The sequence below is a fragment of the Delphinapterus leucas genome, chromosome 3 (genome assembly GCF_059928025.1).
Source record: "Delphinapterus leucas isolate spDelLeu-1000000601 "Yukka" chromosome 3, BTC_Dleu_Yukka2, whole genome shotgun sequence".
Lineage (NCBI taxonomy): Eukaryota > Metazoa > Chordata > Mammalia > Artiodactyla > Monodontidae > Delphinapterus > Delphinapterus leucas.
Window position 1 is genome coordinate 129247895 of NC_143131.1, and position 24647 is coordinate 129272541.

Consider the following 24647-nt stretch of genomic DNA (forward strand, 5'->3'; position numbering starts at 1 on the left):
TGCATATGTCATTTGAAGGACTTAGGTATTCTAAGAGCAACGGCCAGTCAAAGGGCTTTAAGTGGTGGAGAAGCATGACAAAGATTTGCTTTTTAAGATCACTCTGGGGCTTCCCTGGTGGCGCAGTGGTTGAGAGTCCACCTGCCGATGCAGGGGACACGGGTTCGTGCCCTGGTCCGGGAAGATCCCACATGCTGCGGAGCGGCTGGGCCCGTGAGCCACGGCCGCTGAGCCTGTGCGTCCGGAGCCTGTGCTCCGTAACAGGAGAGGCCACAAGAGTGAGAGGCCCGCGTACCGCAAAAAAAAAAAAAGAAGATCACTCTGGCTTCTCCATGGATTCTGAATACATGGAATTCTTTGGAATCCATGTCTTTTAATTTCTACCCTCTTATTAGCGCAACCAAGGATCATATTCATTCTTTAGGCGGCCTTAAAAAAACAGTGGCTCATATCCAGGGTCTTATTACAAAGGCCTTGCTTTCACTTACTAGTCTTCAAACTCCCCAAAGAATTATGTGATAAAGGCTTAAAGTATTATCCTATATAGAAAAGTGACAGTCGTTTAGGTTGGAAATCTTTAGATTACGGGAGCACAAACTCCACCTATATGGGTTCTGGCATTGTAACTGGTGGTGGCGAGGAAGATCTTCAGATAGTCCTGAAATCCTGAGGTGGTCTGAGCCCTCTGCTCTCCAGGCATGGGTGCCTTTGACTGTGCACCATTTTGGGATGCCCATGGAGTCGAGTGAGGCCTTTGAACCAAGTCTTGAGTGGAGAGACAATTCTTTTATGAGGTACCATGCCCCTACTCCTTTCCGGTCAATGGAACTTAAATAATAGGGCAAGAGTTAGGTGGATTGTAAGTGACCCATTGACATCAGAAGGACAGATCAAATAATTTATTTTCTTCTAAATCTGGACTATGCTGCTATAACTCCCAGGAACTATTTTTAGCGCCCATCACTCTTGTTCTACTTGTGAGCATTTGTTGGGGTGTGCACACACGCACACATACACACTGCTTAAAGAGACACACACACTCACACGTCCTCAAACGGAAGCAGGTGTGAGCACGTATACACGAGTGACCTTGATCACAAGAGCACGTCCAGCCTCCCGACTCACAGTGTCTCCCCTTGACCTACAGACTCACACATCCCTGCAAGCACATCCCACACAGGCCTGCCTTTAGATCTGAAGAGGTCATCTGGCCATCTCCTGCTTCCTTCTGTGTCCTGGTTAACTGCCTGAGAAATGGTTAGGATCTTGCTGCTCAAAGTGATGTTGGTGGACCAGCAGCACTGGCTGGCATCGCCTGGGGGCTGTTAAAAAGGCAGACTCTCAGGCGCTACCCCAGGCCTCCTGCGTCAGAATCTGTCTTTTAACAAGATCCCCAGGCGGTTTGTATGCATACTGAAGTTTGAGAAGCCCTTAGCTAAAATATTTGCCTTCTTTGGTAAACACAGCTCCAACCAGAGGAACTCTGCTTTTATGTTTTACGCCAATGGCTTCCACAGAGGATTTTGCTGGAAGACAGGGCTCCCCTGCTAGGGTGAGTGTGAAGCTGCCACACCACACTGTGGGCTCTCAGGCTTGTAGGATCTGGTCTCCTCTCAGAGCTGCCTCTGTGGCTGCATTCTTCTCATAAACTTTTCCTGTTTGCTAGAACTTTCTCTCTCGCCTCCTCTCCCTTTGCACGGCTAAATCCCTTGCAAGAGCAGATCTGTCAGTTTCAATTTAGCCATCTCGTAGGCTTCCAGTTCACTGTGTCTCTTTACTAATACTGAGCACACTTGGAATTATGTGCTCAAGCCCACCCCTCCAAGAGATTACAAACTCCATCAGGTGAGGAATTATGTCTGTCTTGTTACCTGTATAGGCACACAATAAATATGCATTCAAAGAATGAATGATAAAGGTAGCTTATTCTAAGAGGAGCACGAGTAAAAGTCATTCACTCATTCATTCATTCACACAGAAAACATTTCTTGAGCATCTACTGTGTACCAAGCAGTGTATGGAGTCCTGGGGACATACATAGCTCAGGTCTGGGTCCTGACTTTGTTGCTCAGAGTCTAGTAGGTGGAGATGGTTGTGTAAACCCCTAGGTACAGGTGGAAGCCCATATCGGTTACCATGAGACACAAAGGAAGGAGGGGCTGATTGTATCTTGTCCCTGAGATGGTTTGTTAATATCTCAGCCAGGCTTTGAGCTGCTCTGTTTCTCTCTCAGTGAGGAACTGGCTATTCCAAGGAGCTTTCTCAGAAGGAACCCTTGGCTTAGAGGACATTCTAAATCTTGATTCTGAATTTTTCTTAATTTCCATGGGTAAATTTCTCAAGCATAAATATTGATTTTTAATGAATAAATCTCTGACTTCTCTTTTTTTTTTTTTTTGCGGTACGTGGGCCTCTCACTGTTGTGGCCTCTCCCGTTGCGGAGCACAGGCTCTGGACGCACAGGCTCAGCGGCCATGGCTCACAGACCCAGCCGCTCTGCGGCATATGGGATCTTCCCGGACCGGGGCACGGACCCGTGTCCCCTGCATCGGGACTCTCAACCACTGCGCCACCAGGGAAGCCCTGACTTCTCTTTTTTTTAAAGCAGTGCTCTTCTATTTCAGTTTGTTGGGGGTGGTTCCCTATCCTTCATTTCTCCCCAGAGGTCAGATGTAGAATCAACCCAAATATAAAGACAAAGCAAAGGCCTGAATAAGGAAAATCTTGAAGAGCTTAGACAATTTCTTCTTTTTTTCCTGCTGTCTCTCTTTCCATCCCTCCATCCTTCTTTCTCCTTTCTTATGTTCTTAGGATTCAGTATCATTCACCTCCACACGTGGCTTATCATCTTAGCGGAGCAAAGAGATAAATAAGCAATGTAGCTAAGTGTGCCATATGTTCTGATGGGAAGGGTGTTTTGCTCTGAGGGCACACAGCAGAAGTATCTGTCCTAGTCTAGAGTCAGGCTCCTGGAGGAAGCAACATTTCAGTTGAGAACTGGGGATGAACAAGTGTTAGGGGAAGTGTCAGAGGTTGAGGTCAGTGCCAGGGTAGGGGGGCAGTCAGAGTGGTGGGAGTGTTGCAGGTAGCGCATAGCATGTGCAAAGGCCCGGAAGCAAGAGGGAGCACAAAATGTTGGGGGAGCTGAGAGAGGAGCAGCAGTGGCTGGGACATAGGGGCTTGGAGGGAAGGAGTTTGGGGATGATGGGGAGGCAGTGGCCTCATGGTGCAGGACTCAGTAAGCCACTTGCAGTTGTTTGGACTTGGTCCTGGGCAAATGGGGAGCTAATGAAGGGTTTTAGGCTGAGGAGGGGTATGACCATATTTGAGTATTGGTAAGATTGCTAGTATGGAGAACATATTCATGGGATAAGTCTGAAGGTAGGGCAGCTAGACAGGGGGCTGTTGTAGTTGCTCTGGATGAGCAAAGTAGTGAGTGTGCTCCTGGAGACGGGGCTTAACGGCACTAAAGGCCACCTTGACCCTGGGGGGCGGGGGAAGGGTTGGGTGGTGGTTTGGCAACTACCAAAATAAGAGGCCTTTTAGGAAAGTGTTTTAAAAAATGTAAGCTGCACTCATAAGGATGATTCTAACTGGGAAGTGAATTAATGATTTCCTGTGACTCCAGGCCACTCTGGAAGAGGTCCCCAAATGGGCAAATTGGAGGTGAGTTATGTGGAGGGATTTCAGAGGCCTCCGAAGTCCCTCTGCCCTGTACCACTTTCCCTCACATCCTGTAGATGTCTAAATTCTATCACTGACACCTTGGCTAACACGCAAATCCAAATGGACCTGTACTATTAAGTTAAGGTGTAACGAATGTATTTACGTTGCAGAAAAACACTGTTTGTGCCTGCATGGATTTGATCCTGAGTTCTTTCCCTGGCCTAAAATTCTCTGTCTGGAAATAATGGATTTTCATGTATTTTCTCCCATTGATCTGCAGTCCTGATAAAATCCATAAGAGGTGGGTGGAGAGGTCTGGGATTATTATTCCCATTTAACAGATGAGGAAGTGGAGGAAGGCTCCGGAAAGAAGCTGACTTGCCCAAGGTTAATGGCAGAGTTAAGACTAGAGACTGGGGCCTTCCTCCTGCAATGGCCTCCTCCCTACTCCAGACAAGTCCAAGTGCAGAGTTAGCTGACCCAAGCTGAAACTGGAGGGAGGGGCGAGCAGAGGGCTGGGGAGAGGAGAAGGGTGCAGGCATCCATCTGGTGGGAGCCCACCTGCCCGAGACTTTCTGGCGGTTCCTTTCCCTGCAATCTCTTTGGGCAATCTCCCAACCCAGGGACCTTCCTGTGGGCTCATTCATCCTATTTGCTTTCTGCTCTGCCAGTGGGATGGGAGAGTCAAAAAGCATTTGCTATAGGCTTTTATTTCACTTATTTATTTCTTAGATGAGTGAGGAATGGAAACGGATCAAGGGGGGAATGTCAGGCCAGAAGAGGGGAGACAGGGAACAGCGCTGATAAAATATTAGCAGACCCTCTGCACGAGGCCTGTTAAAGGGGAAGTAATGACATTAAATATCTTTGTGTCAGCAAAGTTCTTTATGGCTCAGAAAATGCTTCCATCTCCATCTTCCCACTCAACCCCTTTCTAGTACTTTCCTGGTAGGTTTGTTGAAGGGAAGAAATGAGATAGTGTCATAAAGTATGTGGTAGAAGTGCTCAACTATCACAAACACTTTGTCTTCCTCCTTCATCCCTCCGTTGCACTGGGTACAATTTCAGTGATAACATTCAAAATTGCTTGCATTTATCGAGCACTTACTATAAGCCAGACACTATGCTAAGCTCCTTGAAGGCCTTATCCCATTTAATCTTCATAACAGTCTTCTAAGGAAGGGAGTATGACACTTCTTTTAGAGATGAGAACACGGAGGCCAGAGAAGTAAGCCTGCTAGATAAGTCAGCACAGCTATATTGTGGAAGAGCTAGATTTTGCATCCAGGCTGTCTTCAAGCTCCTTGCTGCCTCCCAGTCAAAAGTATTGTCTCCTTTCTCCTCCTCAAATCTGTCTGAGCTCCCACTACCAGCATCTTTGCCCTTAAAACAGTGGTTCTCAACCAGTGGTTCTCTCAATCACTGGGAGAAATTTAAAAAACACTGATGCCTGGGTCCCACCCCAGCTACCCTGATGTAAGTGGTCTGGGGTGTGGCCTGGGCCTTGGCATTTTAAAAGCTCCCTGGGTGAGTCCATTTTGTACAGCCAGGGTTGAGACACCGCTCTAAAGTGTTTGTAATGGCATTTGCCTCTCCCACGTTTCACAGGTTGACTAGGTTTTTGCTTACTCATGGGACCTTAGATACCTACAGGGATCAGGCAGGTAGAAACAGTTTAGTTGGTAGGCTTTTTTTTTTTTTTTAAACAACAAAGTGAAAGTGTGATAATAAAGACAATTGGGAGGACATTAGGGAGTGGTGGGGACAGTGGTAAACTTAAGAGCCCTTACCCACATAAGGAGGAACCACGCTACTCCAATCAGTTACTGCCATCTGGGCCCAGAGTGGCCAAGTCTTATTTTTCTCAAGAGAAGATGAAAGTCACTATTTATTATGGGAAATCTCCCAATTTTTAAATGTTGACAATCCCTTTTAAAATATTAAAACACCGTCTGGGACTTCCCTGGTGGCTCAGTGGTTAAGAATCCGCCTACCAATGCAGGGGACACAGGTTCAGGCCCTGATCTGGGAAGATCCCACATGCCGCAGAGCAACTAAGCCCATGCACCACAACTACTGAGCCTGTGCTCTAGAGCCTGCGAACCACAACTACTGAAGCTCATGTGCCACAACTGCTGAAGCCTGCACGCCTAGAGCCCGTGCTCTGCAACAAGAGAAGCCACCGCAATGAGAAGCCTGCGCACTGCAACGAAGAGTAGCCCCCGCTGTCTGCAACTAGAGAAAGCCCGTGCACAGCAACAAAGACCAAACGCAGCCATAACTAACTAACTAACAACTAACTAACTATCTAACAAAAAAACCCATAACACCATCTAGATTAAAGATGTTTAGTTTTCAGATGTACTTTGTGGGCCCCCGGTTCATGTTCTCTCTCTTAATTTTTTTACTCTACAAACTACTCAGAACCCTGGTCCTTAGGGTTTATTTATCTGACCACAAATCACCTTGTGTTGTTAATTTACATTAAATAGCTTATGATTTTTAAATTGGTAAATGTAATACATGTATTCAGTATAGAAAGTACAAAACATGCACATAAAGGACAAATAAAAATCATCTATGTTCTCTCTACCCAGAAACAAACATGTTGTGAATACATTCAGTCTTTACTTCTCTATCTTATTAGATATGGAACATGGTAAAAATACAGATTCCTGGGTTCTGCTCTTGGGCCCATTAGTAGTCCTGGGGGAGGCCCAGGAATCTGAACGTATAACATGTTTTGAGTAGATTATGATGTACAGCTGGCATTGCAACGCTCTTTTCTTAAAAAGTAGGCTTTCAAAAACATGTTTTTCTTATGTCATTTAGTATTCTGTGTAATTAATGCTTATGTAACATTTTATCATTTGCATATATCACAAGCTATTCTTTATCATTGGACATTTACAGTGTAAACAATGTTTTATATAATGAATAATGGTGAAATGAACATCTCTCTAAATAAATTATCTTATATACCCGTTTCATTAGGATAAATTCCTACAAGTAGAATCATTGGATCAATAAATATGTATATATTCAGGCTTCTGTTATAAATGGCCAAATTGTCTTCTGCAAAGACTTAAAAAATTTAAACGGTTTACATGTTTGTCTTCTGTAGAGAGCAGAGAATGAGTTTCTCTATGTCTCTGTTAAAACTGGGAATTAACATTTAAAACTAATTCAGTAGAAGCAAATGCAGCTTATTTTTATTTGAATTTGATTGTTGCATGCTAGAGAGGTTGAACATTTTTTTCTTTTTCTTTTTTGCCATTTATATCTCTGTTAATGATTGTCCCTTTCCTACTTGTTTATATTAAGGGCTTTATATCTTTTTCTGTCATGTATGTGAAACCCCTTTTTCCAATTTTAAAATTTGCCTTTTAATATTAAAAAGAGTTTTTCATTCTGAAATTCTAATTCAGTATAGTCAAATCTGTAGATGTTTTTTCTTTATGTAGATATTTTTTTCTTTATGTGTGTGAGGATTTATATAATCTCAAGTTTAAAAAACACATACATTTTCTTCTACTTAAGAACTACATTTTAAATTTCATTCTTAAACCCACTGCAAATTATTTTTGGCATATATATAATGCAAGATGCCATTCAGATTTTTATTTCAAGTTCTTCCTTTGCTATTAAAATAGTCAAGTTTTTTTTTTAATGCCTTTTTGAGTGAATTTTGTTGACGTATCTTTTCCTAGAAAATAATCTATTTCAATGAGATTTAAAAAATTTATTAGTGTTCTTTATACTGAAAAAGAAAATCTCATTTCTAATATTTTACATTTGCTTTAGCTTTCTTCTCAGATTTTCTAGAAGTATTTATTAAAATTGGATGGTCCCTTGGATAATTTATTCAAGTCAACTTATCAATCAGTTAAATGCGTTACTTTTTGCTGTTGGATTTATTATTTTTGCTTACCTTAGTTTATTATTTTTCTAATATCTTCAATGCTTAATCCATTTATTTCCACTTTTTCTTGTTGAATAATGACACATGTGAAGTTATAAATTTTAATATGTATAGCTTTGCCTACATCTCATATACTTCGATATGTAGAAGTCTCAACCTTTATTATTCTTGAAATAATTGGTAATAATGATTTTCAGTTTCAGCCAACAGCTAGTATTTAGGAGAGTATTAATAATTTCTAAGTTGTTATTTTAAAAACTTGAATCTAATTTCTAGGTTTATTGCATTATGATCTAAAATGTGATCTATACATATATTTTTGCAGCTTACTGAGGTATTCATTGTGGCTCAATAAATAATCATTTTCTTATGGCTCTTTCATAAGTGCTAGAAGGAAGCTGCATCCCATTATTGTAGGGAAGCCCAGTTTGTTAAATCATAATTGATTTACGTTATTTATGTCCTTGTCTTAATTTTTGTTCACTTTTCCAGTCAAAGATTTAGGTGTATTTAATGATCTCAGTACTATTTTTTCTCCTTAATATCTATATAATGTTATTTATTTCAAAGACATTTCTTGGTGCATAAAAATCTGGTATTTTTCACTATGCGTTTTATTCTTTCTAACATATTTGTTTTATTTTCTTTAAGGCTTCTTTTTTTGAACACTGAACTCAACTTTTTTGGTAACAATATTGTGATCCCAGTATTTTTGTTAAGTTGCCTGTCATGTCTTTCTCCATTTCTTTAGTTTTAAAACTTTTTCTGGGTGTATATTACTAGGTTTTAGAGATGCTTTTCAATAACATGGAATTCAGTTGTGTGTGTGGCAAGTGTTTACTCACTTTGAGAGTTGTTAGTTAAGAGAGTTGGTAAACTCATTTGTATTTATTTTTAATGTCTATTATACAGTCTTTTATTTTATGTTTATGTTACTTTATACTTCATTGTTTTATTCTCTGTGTTTTATGGAGTATATGTTGCTATTTTTTTCCTAGTGTTTTTGAATAGTTATATCCTATTTCTGATTACTTAAAATGTTTGTGAGAACAATATATAATCCATATTTATCTAATTTTGTCAAGAGCAAAACTGTATTTACTTTAAAACATTTATTACGTGTTTAGTAAACTTCTGATGTCCTACATGCACATCTCACTCTTTGTTAATATAATCGTGGGATTTAGATCTAGATTATTCATGCTAAATTAGTAATTTTTATATTCTACTTCAATAATAATTTTCACATTATTTGTTCTAGAGTTGTATTTATGGAGATTCATCTCACTACCTGATTTTAGTGTTTACTGTTCATCTTTTTATACCATCAATCCTCTATTTCTGAAGTCTTCCTTTTTTTTTTTTTTCTCCTTTCTTTGCTCTTTGGGGTATACCTTTAAATAATTTTTTGAAAGAAGTGAACACAGCATGTTTTTCTGAGCCCTAGCCTACCTAGTACTAATTGGCTGAGAGTGATTCTTAGGTGAAAATTCATTTCAGAGCAGAAATATGAGAACCACCTGATTTTTGTTCCTTCATAGAAATCCCATTTCTTTCTTTTTAAAATCACTGCATACATATAGTATTCTTCCCTTTATTCATATAATTTCTAAAGAGATGATGGCACTTTTTTTTGTGAGGGTGCCTTTTAATTGATCAGGAAACCAGTGGACCTTCTCAATATGTATATTCATGAGTCTTTTCCATCTGAGCACATTTCAGTTTTGTGTTGTCTTTGGTTATTGCCACTATTTCTTTTTCTCTAATGGGATTTTCAGAAATGCTAACTATCTACGTATTAGCTTTTTATTTTCTTTCTTCCAATTTTCTCATGGTTTTTATCTTTTGCTCTTTCTCTTTGCAGTTGTGGGAGAGCATCTCACATTACTATTATGATTTTCTACTTTATCAATTATGCTTATTTACTGCCTCTCCTGTGTAGTTTGATTCTGTGATTATATTTTTAGTTTTTGTTAAAACTTTCTAAAAACCTCATCCATTTTTACTGCATTCTATCCTTTTACCTCATTGGGTCATATCGTATTTATTACCTTTTCATATTGGCCATCTGTTCTCATGGCTTTCTGCTTACTTCGTGAATGCTATATCTTTGTGCTCTCTGTTGAGAATATAAAAATTTTCTCAAATTTCCTTCTGTATCTTGCAGTAGATTATTTCTGGGGCCTTTAGGATAATCTTCCTTTTCCTTTGTTCTGGATTTTTTCCCCCACAAAGCCTGTAACATTTTTTCACACTAGTTATCCTTCTAAGTATCTCAAAACCTTCAGTTTGTCGATATTCAAGGATAGAGCCTTCCCCTGGCTCTCACCCAAGTGTATTTCTGTGGTGATGGGTCAGCTTTACAGCTAGAGGGCAATGTGATGTGAATAGCTCACCATATGATTTCTAGTTTCTTAAATATTCATCTGTGACAGTGGTCCTCAACTGAGGGAGATTTTGTCCCCCAAGGGACATTTGATAATGTCTGGAGACACTTTTGGTTGTTACAAATTGGGGAGGAGTGTGTATCTAGTGAATGGAGGCCAGGGATGCTGTTGAACACCCTGTAATGTGTAAGATACTCCCCACAAAAAAAGAATTATGTGACCCTAAGAGTTAATAGTGCCAAAACTGAGAAACTCTGATCTATGACAGATCTCTGATCTGTTCTGCTAAGGTGGCATTTCATCCTAGTTCCTCTATCTTTCTTTCTGATACTCTGAATCAATAGAACACATGTAAAATCCAATTTTCAGTGTCTATTGCTTCCCCAAATCCTTTTTTTTTTCTTTTCCAGATTGAATAACTTTATATATACAAATGACATGTTCTGGGATGCAGTTTACCATTCCCAGCTCTCCCTGCTTCGTGCCCACAGAAGTGCTGTCTCTCAAAGGATATAGAGTTAGGGCGTTAGGAGTAGCAGTTTGAGAATGGGTGGACCAGGGAAGGGCTTCTTCATTCATTTAGCAAATATCTAATTAGTGCGCACTGTGTATCAAGCACTGTGTTACGGCCTTCTCAAAAGGCAGCATCCATGTACTATCGAGATGGCTGTTTGGTGATTTGCTCGAGTCTCTGGGTAGGGCAGAGAGTAGGGAGATACGTGTTTAGGGTTTCAGGAGATGAAACCTGGTATACCTGGTATCTTGAGGCAATACTTTGCTAAATTTTTCTCTAGCAAAATCAGCTGCCTCACCATTAGTAAACATTCCTACGAGAGTCTGGTTTTTTGTTTTTAATTATGAATTTTTATGTGTTTTCATCTATCGTCCGGATATTTTAGTGGGCAATTGACAAAGACTGCATCAGGGGCTAATAAGCAGATGCAGTTTAGAGTTCTGTTTGCTTTTTTAATAAGTGCATATTATGTCTCCCCTACCAAACTCTTCCCTCCTTGAAAGAATGAGCTACATTTTATCTGTCTTTGTAACCCTCATGGAATCCTGTGTAATGATATTTGGCAACTACTTGTTCAGTGATAAGGTTTTATCTGAATTCATAACATGAGGACAAGAGAGAATTTACCACATACCTCTTTGGACTATATAGTGTGGCTGAAGTATGGCTTAGTGATTTGGCTCTAGAGACAGGGTTTGTAGAGAATCTGGGCAGTCTCACCTGTAGCTCTAATGTGGACATTTTGACTGTCATCTCTGCGGAAGATTTTAAGCTGCTTTCCCCATCATCTGCAGAAAAGCCCGTATGTGGCCCAGCAGCAGCAGCAGTTATAGCTGCTTCCTTTTTGTGTTTTATTGGTTAGAAATACATTAACTGCAGAACCATCTGGCCAATAAGAAGAGGCCGAGGCAGGCATCATAAATATGGGGATAGATCATCTATGATAGCCACGGAGTAACCTTTTTCTTTTGCTCTTAGCCATGTCTGAAACTCCCTCCCTTTCCGGGTGAGCCCTGCAGCAATTATATCCATGACATGAACATCTGGAGCCCCTCAGGGAAGCATGACATGGAGACATTATATAATTCAATGGGCTAGACAGTCTTTAGGACATGTCTGCAAAGCACTTGGGCACGGAAGCTGAAGAAAGACAGGAGGGAGGATAAAGGGCAAATAAATATCTCTCACCCAGACGAAGGCAAGAGTGCACCCCTGGTTATTCCAAACACCATTTTCCTGTGCATTTCCCAGTAAGAGGACTTGTTTTAGGGTTGAGGGTCACGTCCCTGTGCCATAATTTCCATTTATAAGTACCTGGCCTAGCGGCTATGACCTTGGACTTGGGTTTGGAAATCCTGGTTATAGTCCTGACTGCCCCTCCTCAGCTGTGTGACCTTGGGTAAGCTCCTTTCCCTCTCTGGGCCTCAACTGCCTTATGTGTAAGTAAGGGAATTGGATAGAGAATCCACAAAATTCTGATTCTGTGACATGGAGAGGCATTTCCTATCCTTGTATAGGAATGAGTTTTTGGTCAGCAACTTTGTCAGGGCTATTGAGAGTTTTGTCACACTGGTAAGCAGATGCAAGCAGAGGGTCACACCAGCTGCAGAATCTATGTATGAGAACAAAGCTGCTTCTTTTACTTTCTCTCTTTTCAAACCCCTTCCTTCCTTCTACCCCCAGCACATTGGGCAAGTGACCGATGCCACCCATTGCCTCTTAAGCATTGACCTGCAAGTCACTGAAAATCCTGTCTGCCTCAGTACCAACCCTGTCACTTGATTTCTAAGGACCATAGTCATCCTCACATGGTGGGGTGTCGGGGTAGCCACGATTATAAAGATAATACTATAAGGATGACACTATTATATATTTGGACTTTATAGTAATGACCATCATTTATTGAATACTTATATGTATCAGGAATGGTACCAAGGGCTTTACTTAAATAACCACACTAATAATAGCTAACACTTATTCAGGCTTCTTATGCACCAGTGCCAGCCAGGTACTCTTGTAAATACTTTACATATATATTTAATCACTGAATCCTCATAACGATCAATTGCGGTAGGTACTGTTATTATTAGCATTTTACAGATGATAAAACTGAAGCACAGAGAGGTTTAGTGATTTTTCCAATGTCACACAGCTAGTAAAGAGTAGAGCTGGGCTTGAACCCATATAATCTGATGACAGAGTCCATGCTTTTAACCACTACATTATATAGGCTCCACTGTCTTTTTTAGTTCTCTCAACCCTGTGAAGTATTTAAAATATAATTGCCCTGGTATTACAGATATAAAAGCTGGACCTTAGAGAAAGTAGGTAACTTGCTTTAGGTCACACAGCTAGAGCTAGGATTTAAACTCAGGGATGAGTGACTTTAAGCCCAGGTTTCTAATCATTGAAGCTTGTCAACAAATTCTTCACTGATGAAACAGCCCCATGAGCTAGCCCTGTCTGATCTTATCCTGGCCACCCATCAGATGAGAGAGTGGAGGCTCAGAGAAGTGAAGTATCTTACTCGGGGTCCCACCGGACTCTATACTTCCTTCTTCAGTCCCTGGCCATTCGTCCATACCTATCCTATGGCCCCAAAGAATGACCACGTTCCATTCGTCACTGAGAGATGAGGCTGGACATGAAGATATTTATAGCAGAGAAGATATGGTGACTGACATTCTCACTTTGCTGGAAAGGACAGATATGAGATGCCTTTTCTGAACGCAGTCTTTGATAAAGGGAGAGGAAGACAACATGAAGACATCAGGTCCCTGGGTGGGAGGAGAAGACATGATGGATTGCAGAGAGTTTGCACAGAAGGCGGAGGCCCGGGGGATTGACGTCAAATCTGCGGCTGCACAATTTTAACTGGGAACGCGTTTCATTTAAGGCTGCACACCTTTTCTGCACCGAATCAATTTTCTCTCCGTAAAGTTGGGTTTCCTGCAGCACAGATACTTTTCCAACCCAGCCTCATTGCCAAGAGTCCAGTTTCCATCCAGAGAAGAGGGAGGGGGTTGGATCTCCATCCATCTCGCCGAGGGCTATTGAGCAGCCACAGCTCCAAGGCGAGTCAGCCGCGCAAGTGCGCGCCGGAGAGGACGCATGGGTTGGGTGGCGGCGGGGATGTCGCAGATGGAGGTCGTTGGGCTGCAGTTGGGGTCGAGCGGAGAGCTGAGTCCCCTCAGCCCCGTCTGGCAGCCCTGCAGCCCTTGCTTGAGACAGAAGAGAGTGCTTGGCTCTTCTGCTCGCAGCGATGCGTGGTATGGGAGACGGCGAGAGAGGACCGTCGCAATGCAGAGGCGGCTAAGGCAGTCCCCTGGGCTCTCATGCTGGGGGTGGAGCCAGGCAGAACAGAGAGGGTGGGTGACCTTTCAGGAGCTGGACAACTGGTCAGCAAGTGTGATCATTCATCCCATTTTCTTTTATGGGGTAGGAGGCAGGTGGGGGTGGGACAGAGCATTATTCCCGTAGATCTGGGATGATTCAGAATGAGACAGAGGTCAAGGATCAAGCAAGAGCTGAGGACGTCAGCAATGGGTGACCTCCATGACTTGGGTTATTAGGGCATTTTCTAGTCGCCATAGAGACCCTCAGATATTTTGGATTGAAGGGTGGTGACGGGGAGGGGCAAGCATCCTTTATGTTTAGCGGCTGGGAAAGGAAAATAAGTGCCTTTAGAACTAAATTTGGAGTTAAGAGAATGAGGTTTGCCTTCTTGCCAGTGCACTAATTTGCTCTGTGACCTGAGTGAATCATGTCACATCCCTGAGCCATCTGCGATGGGGATATTAGCTGCGCTGTTTCCCTCGCAGGGTTGACACAAAGATCAAGCAAAGCACATCTCAAACAGAGATTTGGTATGACATCGTGAACGTGGCAAATCCCACATCTTGTTCTTTGTGGAGAACTGTAAAGTGACTAACAGAGAGGCCTGGGATCAGAGAAATGTCACATCTCCCCAACTTGGGATTCACCTGTGCCCCTCATGAGGCATTGCATTGGTGGTGGGGTCTTATACAGGTAATGACAGAGCCAGAATGAATCGGCCAGGTCCCACTTTGTGACGGGCAGTGACCAGAATCCCAACGTCCAGTCCTTGGCAATAGGGCTCTACCCGATAGGTAATATTGTCGTCCTAAGGCTCTTGAATAATGGTGAGTTTTTCTGCACCAGGGCAAAAATTTCCTTGCTGCCCCTGGCACAGTCAGTTGTTTGCCGTGGACAGCAGTCTGAGCAAGCGACTGATTCTCAATGACATGATGCTGATCCACAACTGACAGACATGACTGACCAGAAGATGGGCAATAGACCCGGGGAAGAGCGGGGGTGGAGGAGACTTATGGGTCACCTAGCCCAGCTCTCTCACTTTATTGTGAGGCTGGTTCCGGTGTATTCACCACTTACTATGTGCACGTGAAGCTTGTGTTCTTCCCTTGCATTACCTCATGTAATTCTGTGACGTCAGGACCTTTACTCTGTCCTCTACAGATGAGGGACTTGAGTCATAAAGAGCTTAAGCAAGATCTGAGGTCGCACAGCCAGAAGTGGAAGAGACAAGATTTGAGCCCAGGTAGGGTGTGCTGTTGTCTAAGTGTATGCAGCCAGTGACAGAGCTGGGTCAGAAGCACAGAATTTCAGAGCTAGCAAGAAATTTAGGGCTCCTCAGCATTCACTTCCTCCTTGTGTAGGTGAAGATACCGGGATGTAGAAAGGGTAAGGCTGTTCTGAGGTCCATCCCCCAGTGAGTCACTGGTAGAACTAGGATGTGAACTCACGTCTCCTAAGTATCCACCAATGCTTTCTTTCACTTAGGCTCCCCAAGTCCAGATCATTCCACACTCAGTGACTTCCTTACTCATTCACCTCCCTAAGAAATGAGAGAGCAAAAGAGAAGTGACAAATTCTCTCTTCTAAGGTCACATGTGAGACAGCTAATAAAGGGGACTTTTAAAAACAGGTGAGTCTTTGAGCCAATAATTATGTGGGCAGAAACCTATTGGTACAATCCACTCTCTCAATGTGGAACTGCATCAGAGATACATCTTGCAAACTGAGAAACATGCTTAGCCAAAACAAAGCAAAATAACCAAAACGACAGTAACAACAACAATAGAGGCATACATGAGAAAACAGCAGCTTCAACAGTCAAGGCAATCTGACTGCCATTCCCTCCTATGATGGAATGCTCCAGAGTACTCATGAGATGGGAGATGGGAGAGACATGGGTTCAGCTGGTCTTGATTTCTACAGTTTCTCTTAGGGTAAACTTTGCCACACTAAGTGACATGCCAGTGGTTAAAGATTTGGATTTTTACATATAGCATGGTTGCTGTCTATACTTCTTATCATCCAGTGTTGATATAAAAGATCACATTTACTATATTATAGTTAAAGAGAGATTTATGGCGTTTTCAAAGATAATTTTGATTAATCATTGTTTTCACTCTTTTCTCTGACTTCAGAAATTAACTCCATCTGTGAGTATCCCAGAAAGACTTTCTTTGCTGCCTAAATGGCTCCTAAGCCAGACTACCCTGGTGTCTGATATTCCATTGCTATTCCCTTGTTTAAGGCAACAAAGACTCAAGTGAAGAAAAACCTCGGGACATCATTAATACTCTAGTATGGACTGATTTTCAAAAGAACTTGAAGCCTGAGGGCATGAGATATGGTACAGATATATTTCTGATTATGGAGGATAAATGAAGAAAGGGTTAAAGAACATGGAAGACTAGATTAGGGATACCAAGCTAAAAGGGGAGATGGGAGAATGCAAAACCCATAACCCGCATCTCATAGGGTTACTTCAGGGCAGCCCTACCAATGTCCCCTCCCCCAAATACTTTCTTTTATTTGGTTTTCCTGCTGTCCCAGAAATTGGCACCTGATTTGAGTCCAACTTCTTTCTGCCATTCCTTGTGCTTTAGGAAGTGAATTATTCCCTGTTACAGGCAATGATTCTTCACTTTCATTATCTACTCCCTTGAGTTCGTAATGAAAATTGTGGAATCTCTTCTGGGAAGTATGCACATATCTCTGAAGTTTACCTAGATATACAGAGGGTCCTTTGGCCCTTAGAAGCCTCTAGTTCATCTAGTGGAATGTATAACGAATGTAGAGTTAGGCGGTTAGGTCCTAGCCCTGGTTTTTACCAATTACCCACTCTGTGTATTTGAGGAAATCTCTTCTCTGAGCATGAATTTTTCTATTTTTAGAATCAGGGGATGACTCAAGATGATGTGGATACTGCAGTTCAAACCCTAGCCTTCAGAGAGGCCCTGGGAGAAGGAATTGGGGCAGGGGGAGTCTATGGGTAGGGCTCCTTGCTCTCCATTCTTGAATCTGAGCAATCTCTGACCATTGGAGTTCTGTCTGGTTACTGCTGGAAGTCAGAAGGGCTCAGTGTTATCTGGCTGGTCCTCTTAGCCCTTTATGCGGTGGGAGGGAGTAGTCAGGCTTCCCTTTAGGGTAAGTGACTCTCAATGCCCCTGGCCATGCTTGAATATTCATGCGCTTTCTTTTGCCCACTGGCCTGTTCTGTTTTCCCAGCTGGCTTGTCTCCTGGGGCTGAGCCCTGGCTCCTTCGGGAGAAGGTCAGGCTCTATTACTGCTGGGTGGAAGAGCTTGATTGTGTTTAATTGCTCCAGAAGAATGGGACCCAGGTTGAAGAGGCAGGAGGTGGGGAGAGACTGCGGGATGGGTGCCCTAGCTCAGCTGTGGCCCTTTTGAGAGGTGAAAGGAAGATTTATGATGCCATTTGTCACCTGAAAGACGGATGGAGGGACCCAGACTGTGAGCTTGTGTTTGAAATAGGAGGTTATGGTAATAAATGGGGCCCCTGGAGATATAGCTGTTGGCGGTGGGGATCACCTCTCTTAACAGGGATGATTCCCAAGCCCCCTCCTTTCTCTCTCTCCCCTAATGGGCATTCTTTGTTCCTCTGCTGAGTCTGTCACTCTTTTGAGCACAGCCAACTACTGATTGATTATCTGTGTTCATAAAGGGGAGTGCCATCATGCTGAGAAGAAATCTTTCATGTTAGTGTCCTGGAAAAATGGAATAATGAAAAATGCAAAAGCAGTTTATTTTTCGGTTCAGAATTCATGCTTTGAACTATTGGAAACAGCCTGTATGCATATGATTGCCCCTTATTTTATGTCCACCTCTGATCTCCCTCCATTTAGCACTATCCAGTCAGGAGCTAGAAGATAAAGAGGACCTGGAAATGCTCTCAAAGAATGCCCCTAGAATGTTCAATGGGATGATACTCCTGGGAAAAGGTCTCTGAAAACACGGACACCAGGATCAAATACTCTTGGGAACCACTGTGTACACATCATGGCCTTACAGAGTTAAAACCCACTCCGGCATATGAAAAGGTTGGGAAAGTCCTGTGGTGGAGAATACTGAGAATACAGTTTGAAAGTTTCCCATCCTTTTGATTACAGATCTTTTTTTTTTTTTTGCATGACACTTACTAACCACATGCAGGTTTAGTCTTATTCAGACATTACTTTGAAAAGCGTTAATGTTAATAAGAAGAATTGGCAATAGCTAATATCCAAACCAATCCAGTCCTCCAAGTGGAGTGTGGATTAGATGTTTTCCAGCCCGGCATTGGTGTAGACTTGATGCACGACTTTCGCAAACTTGCCATAACTCATTTTTAAAATAATCCTAATGTGTGGCGTTTATCCTGTTTAGAATGAACTCTTATTGGACTGTGGTGGTTATGAGTGGATTTTTTGTGGTAACACTTTTGTTTAAAACCTGAAGTGTAATTGATATATAATGTATGTATTTTAAGTGTATAATTTGATATATTTTGCCATATGTACACATCTATAAAACCATTACCTCAGTCAAGATAATGAACATATGTATCACCCAGAAAGTTTCCTCATGCGCCTTTTAATTTTTTTTTATTTTTTGGATGTGTTATTTTCTGCTTTATAAAAAGGAAATCAGCTATACATAAACATATATCCCCATATCTCTTCCCTCTTGCATCTCCCTCCCTCCCACGCTCCCTATCCCACCCCTCTGGCTGCGCACAAAGCACCGAGCTGATCTCCCTGTGCTATGCAGCTGCTTCCCCCTAGCTATTGGTTTTACATTTGGTGGTGTATACATGTCCATGCCACTCTCTCACTTCGTCCCAGCTTACCCTCCCCCTCCCCGTGTCCTCAAGTCCACTTTCTAGGAGGTCTGTTGCCCCAGGTTCTTCATGACCTTTTATTTTAGATTCCATATATATGTGTTAGCATATGGTATTTGTTTTTCTCTTTCTGACTTACTTCACTCTATATGACTGACTCTAGGTCTATCCACCTCACTACAAATAACTCAGTTTCGTTTCTTTTTATAGCTGAGTAATATTCCATTGTATATATGTGCCACATCTTCTATATCCATTCATCTATCGATGGACACTTAGGTTGCTTCCATGTCCTGGCTATTGTAAATAGAGCTGCAATGAACATTGTGGTACATGACTCTTTTTGAATTATGGCTTTCTCAGGGTATATGCCCAGTAGTGGGATTGCTGGGTCATATGGTAGTTCTATTTTTAGTTTTTTAAGGAACCTCCATACTGTTCTCCCTAGTGGCTGTATCAATTTACATTCTCCCCAATAGTATATGAGAGTTCCCTTTTCTCCACACCCTCTCCAGCATTTATTGTTCGTTGATTCTTTGACGATTGCCATCCTGACCTGTGTGAGATGATATTGCATTGTAGTTTTGGTATGCATTTCTCTAATGATTAATGATGTTGAGCATTCTTTCATGTGTTTGTTGGCAATCTGTATATCTTCTTTGGAGAAATGTCTATTTCGGTCTTCGGACCATTTTTGGATTGGGTTGTTTGTTTTTTTGATATTGAGCTACAAGAGCTGCTTGTAAATTTTGGAGATTAATCCTTTGTCCGTGGCTTCATTTGCAAATATTTTCTCCCATTCTGAGGGTTGTCTTTTCATCTTATTTATGCTTTCCTTTGCTGTGCAAAAGCTTTTAAGTTTCATTGGGTCCCATTTGGTTATTTTTGTTTTTATTTCCATTTCTCTAGGAGGTGGGTCAAAAAGGATCTTGCTGAGATTTATGTCATAGAGTGTTCTGCCTATGTTTTCCTCTAAGAGTTTGATAGTCTCTGGCCTTACATTTAGGTCTTTAATCCATTTTGAGCTTATTTTTGTGTGTGATGTTAGTGTTCTAATTTCATTTTTTTTACATGTAGCTGTCCAGTTTTCCCAGCATCACTTCTTGAAGAGAATGTCTTTTCTCTATTATATATCCTTGCCTCCTTTGTCATAGGTTAGTTGACCTAAGGTGTGTGGGTTTATCTCTGGGCTTTCTACACTGTCCCATTGATCTACATTTCTGTTTTTGTGCCAGTACCATATTGCCTTAATTACTGTAGCTTTGTAGTATAGTCTGAAGTCAGGGAGTCTCATTCCTCCAGCTTCGTTTTCTTCCCTCAAGACTGCTTTGGCTATTCGGGGTCTTTTGTGTTTCCATACAAATTGTGAAGTTTTTTGCTCTAGTTCTGTGAAACATGCCAGTGGTAGTTTGATAGGGACTGCTTTAAATCTGTAGATTGCTTTGGGTACTATAGTCATTTTCACAATGTTCATTCTTCCAATCCAAGAACATGGTATATCTCTCCATCCGTTTGTATCATCTTTAATTTCTTTCATCAGTGTCTTATAATTTTCTGCACACAGGTCTTTTGTCTCCTTAGCTAGGTTTATTCCTAGGTATTTTATTCTTTTTGTTGCAATGGTAAATGGGAGTGTTTCCTTAATTTCACTTTCAGATTTTTCATTAGTATATAGGAATGCAAGAGATTCCTGTGCATTAATTTTGTATCCTGCTACTTTACCAAATTCATTGATTAGTTCTAGTAGTTTTCTGGTAGCATCTTTAGAATTCTCTGTGTATAGTATCATGTCATCTGCAAAGAGTGACAGCTTTACTTCTTCTTTTCTGATTTGGATTACTTTTATCTTTTTCTTCTCTGATTGCTGTGGCTAAAACTTCCAAAACGATGTTGAATAATAGTGGTGAGAGTGGGCAACCTTGTCTTGTTCCTGATCTTAGTGGAAATGGTTTCAGTTTTTCACCATTGAGGACAATGTTGGCTGTGGTTTTGTCATATATGGCCTTTATTACGTTGAGGTAAGTTCCCTCTATGCCTACTTGCTGGAGGGCTTTTATCATGAATGGGTGGTGAATTCTTTCAAAAGCTTTTTCTGCATCTATTGAGATGGTCATATGGTTTTTCTCCTTCAGTTTGTTAATATGGCATATCACATTAGTTGATTTGCGTATATTGAAGAATCCTTGCATGCCTGGGATAAACCCCACTTTATCATGGTGTATGATCCTTTTAATGTGCTGTTGGATTCTGTTTGCTGTATTTTGCTCAGGATTTTTGCATCTATATTCATCAGTGATATTGGTCTGTACTTTTGTTTTTTGGTAGTATCTTTGTCTGGTTTTGGTACCAGGGTGATGGTGGCCTCATAGAGTGAGTTTGGGAGTGTTCCTTCCTGTGCAATTTTTTGGAAGAGTTTGAGAAGGATAGGTGTTAACTCTCTCTAAATGTTTGGTAGAATTCTCCTGTGAAGCCATCTGACCCTGGGCTTTTGTTTGTTGGAAGATTTTTAATCACAGTTTCAATTTCAGTGCTTGTGATTGGTCTGTTCATATTTTCTATTTCTTCCTGATTCAGTCTTGGCAGGTTGTACATTTCTAAGAATTTGTCCCTTTCTTCCAGGTTGTCCATTTTATTGGCATATAGTTGCTTGTAGTAATCTCTCATGATCCTTTGTATTTCTGCAGTGTCAGTTGGTACTTCTCCTTTTTCATTTCTAATTCTGTTGATTTGAGTCTTCGCCCTTTGTTTCTTGATGAGTCTGGGTAATGTTTTATCAATTTTATTTATCTTCTCAAAGAACCAGCTTTTAGATTTATTGATCTTTGCTATCGTTTCCTTCATTTCTTTTTCATTTATTTCTGATCTGATCTTTATGATTTCTTTTCTTCTGCTAACTTTGGGGGTTTTTTGTTCTAATTTCTCTAATTGCTTTATGTGTAAGGTTAGGTTGTTCATTCGAGATGTTTCCTGTTTCTTAAGGTAGGATTGTATTGCTATAAACTTCCCTCTTAGAACTGCTTTTGCTACATCCCATAGGTGTTGGGCCATCGTGTTTTCATTGTCATTTGTTTCTCGGTATTTTTTTATTTCCTCTTTGATTTCTTCAGTGACCTCTTGGTTATTAAGTAGTGTATTGTTTAGCCTCCATGTGTTTGTATTTTTTACAAATTTTTTCCTCCTATTGATATCTAGTCTCATAGCGTTGTGGTCAGAAAAGATACTCGATACGACTTCAATTTTCTTAAATTTACCAAGGCTTGATTTTTGACCTAAGATATGATCTATCCTGGAGAAAATTCCATGGGCACTTTAGAAGAAAATGTATTCTGTTGTTTTTGGATGGAATGTCCTATAAATATCAATTAAGTCCATCTTGTTTAATGTATCATTTAAAGCTTGTGTTTCCTTATTTATTTTCATTTTGGATGATCTGTCCATTGGTGAAAGTGGGGTGTTAAAGTCCCCTACTATGATTGTGTTACTGTCGATTTCCCCTTTTATGGCTCTTAGTATTTGCCTTATGTATTGAGGTGCTCCTATGTTGGGTGCATAAATATTTACAATTGTTATATCTTCTTGTTGGATTGATCCCTTGATCATTATGTAGTGTCCTTCTTTGTCTCTTGTGATAGTCTTTGTTTTAAAGTGTATTTTGTCTGATATGAGAATTGCTACTCCAGCTTTCTTTTGATTTCCATTTGCATGGAATATCTTTTGCCACCCCCTCACTTTCAGTCTGAATGTGTCCCTAGGTCTGAAGTGGGCCTCTTGTAGACAGCATATATATGGGTGTTGTTTTTGTATCCATTCAGCCAGTCTATGTCTTTTGGTTGGAGCATTTAACCCATTTACATTTAAGGTAATTATCAATATGTATGTTCCTATTACCATTTTCTTTATTGTTTTGGGTTTGTTATTGTAGGTCTTTTCCTTCTCTTGTGTTTCCTGCGTGGAGAAGTTCCTTTAGCATTTGTTGTAAAGATGGTTTGGTGGTGCTGAACTCTCTCAGCTTTTGCTTGTCTGTAAAGGTTTTAATTTCTCCATCAAATCTGAATGAGATCCTTGCTGGGTAGAGTAATCTTGGTTGTAGGTTTTTCCCTTTCATCACTTAAATATGTCCTGCCACTCCCTTCTGGCTTGCAGAGTTTCTGCTGATAGATCAGCTGTTAGCCTTATGGGGATTCCCTTGTATGCTACTTGTTGTTTTTCCCTTGCTGCTTTTAATATTTGTTCTTTGTATTTAATTATTGATAGTTTGATTACTATGTGTCTTTGTGTGTTTTTCCTTGGATTTATCCTGTATGGGACTCTCTGTGCTTCCTGGAGTTGATTAACTATTTCCTTTCCCATATTAGGGAAGTTTTCAACTATCGTCTCTTCAAATATTTTCTCAGTCCCTTTCTTTTTCTCTTCTTCTTCTGGGATCCCTATAATTGGAATGTTGGTGCATTTAATATTGTCCCAGAGGTCTCTGAGACTGTCCTCAATTCTTTTCATTCTTTTTTCTTTATTCTGTTCTGTGGTAGTTATTTCCAATATTTTATCTTCCAGGTCGCTTATCTGTTTTTCTGCCTCAGTTATTCTGCTATTGATCCCTTCTAGAGAATTTTAAATTTCATTCATTGTGTTGTTCATGATTGTTTGTTTGCTCTTTAGTTCTTCTAGGTCCTTGTTAAACATTTCTTGTATTTTCTCCATTCTATTTCCAAGATTTTGGATCATCTTTACTATCATTATTCTGAATTCTTTTCCACGTAGGCTGCCTATTTCCTCTTCATTTGTTAGGTCTGGTTGGTTTTTACCTTTCTCCTTCATCTGCTTTGTGTTTCTTTGTCTTCTCATTTTGCTTAACTTACTGTGTTTTGGGTCTCCTTTTTGCAGGCTGCAGGCTTGTAGTTCCCGTTGTTTTTGGTGTCTGTCCCCAGTGGCTAAGGTTGGTTCAGTGGGTTGTGTGGGCTTCCTGGTGGAGGGGACTAGTGCCTGTGTTCTGGAGGATGAGGCTGGATCTTGTCTTTCTGGTGGGCAGGTCCACGTCTGGTGGTGTGTCTTGGGGTGTCTGTGACCTTATTATGATTTTAGGCAGCCTCTCTGCTAATGGGTGTGGTTGTATTCCTGTCTTGCTAGTTGTTTGGCATAGGGTGACCAGCACTGTAGCTTACTGGTCATTGAGTGGAGCTGTGTCTTGGGGTTGAGATGGAGATCTCTGGGAGATTTTCGCCATTCAATATTACGTGGAGCTGGGAAGTCTCTGGTGGACCAATATCCTGAATTTGGCTCTCCCACCTCAGAGGCATAGCCCTGATGCCTGGCTGGAGCACCAAGAGCCTGTCATTAACATGGCTCAGAGTAAAAGAGAGAAAAATAGAAAGAAAGAAGGAAAAAGATAAAATAAAACAAAATTAAATTAAAAAGTTATTAAAATAAAAAGCATAAGTAATTATTAAAAAATATTTTTAAGTAATTAACAAAAAGAAAGAAAAGAACAACCAAACCAAAAAACAAATCCACAAATGATAACAAGTGATGAAAACTATACTAAAAATAAAACAAAAACAAACAAACAAAAACAGACAGACTGAACCCTAGGACAAATGGTAAAAGCAAAGCTATACAGACAAAATCTCACACAGAAGCATATGCATAGACACTCACAGAAAGAGAAAAAGGGGAAAAAACAATATATATATATAATATCTTGTTGCTCCCAAAGTCCACCTCCTCAGTTTGGGATGATTCGTTGTCTATTCGTGTATTCCACAGATGCAGGGTAGATCAAGTTGATTGTGGAGATTTAATCCGCTGCTTCTGAGGCTGCTGGGAGAAATTTCCCTTTCTCTTTGTTCGTACAGCTCCCGGGGTTCAGCTTTGGATTTGGCCCCGCCTCATCGTGTCGGTCACCTGAGGGCATCTGCTTTTCTCTCAGACAGGATGGGGTTAAAGGAGCCGCTGATTCGGGGGCCCTGGCTCACTCAGGCCTGGGGGAGGGAGGGG

General features: G+C 41.1%; 1 pseudogene across 1 annotated transcript in view; it reads left to right on the plus strand.

The window, feature by feature from the left end:
- LOC149749698 (myelin expression factor 2 pseudogene) overlaps nucleotides 1–24647 on the plus strand; it is a 178643-nt pseudogene that overhangs the window by 137605 nt on the left and 16391 nt on the right. Inside the window, exon 3 of the transcript XR_016392826.1 lies at nucleotides 1–24647. This exon is cut by the window's left edge and continues 35980 nt beyond it; it is cut by the window's right edge and continues 16391 nt beyond it. The product of XR_016392826.1 is annotated as a myelin expression factor 2 pseudogene (transcript).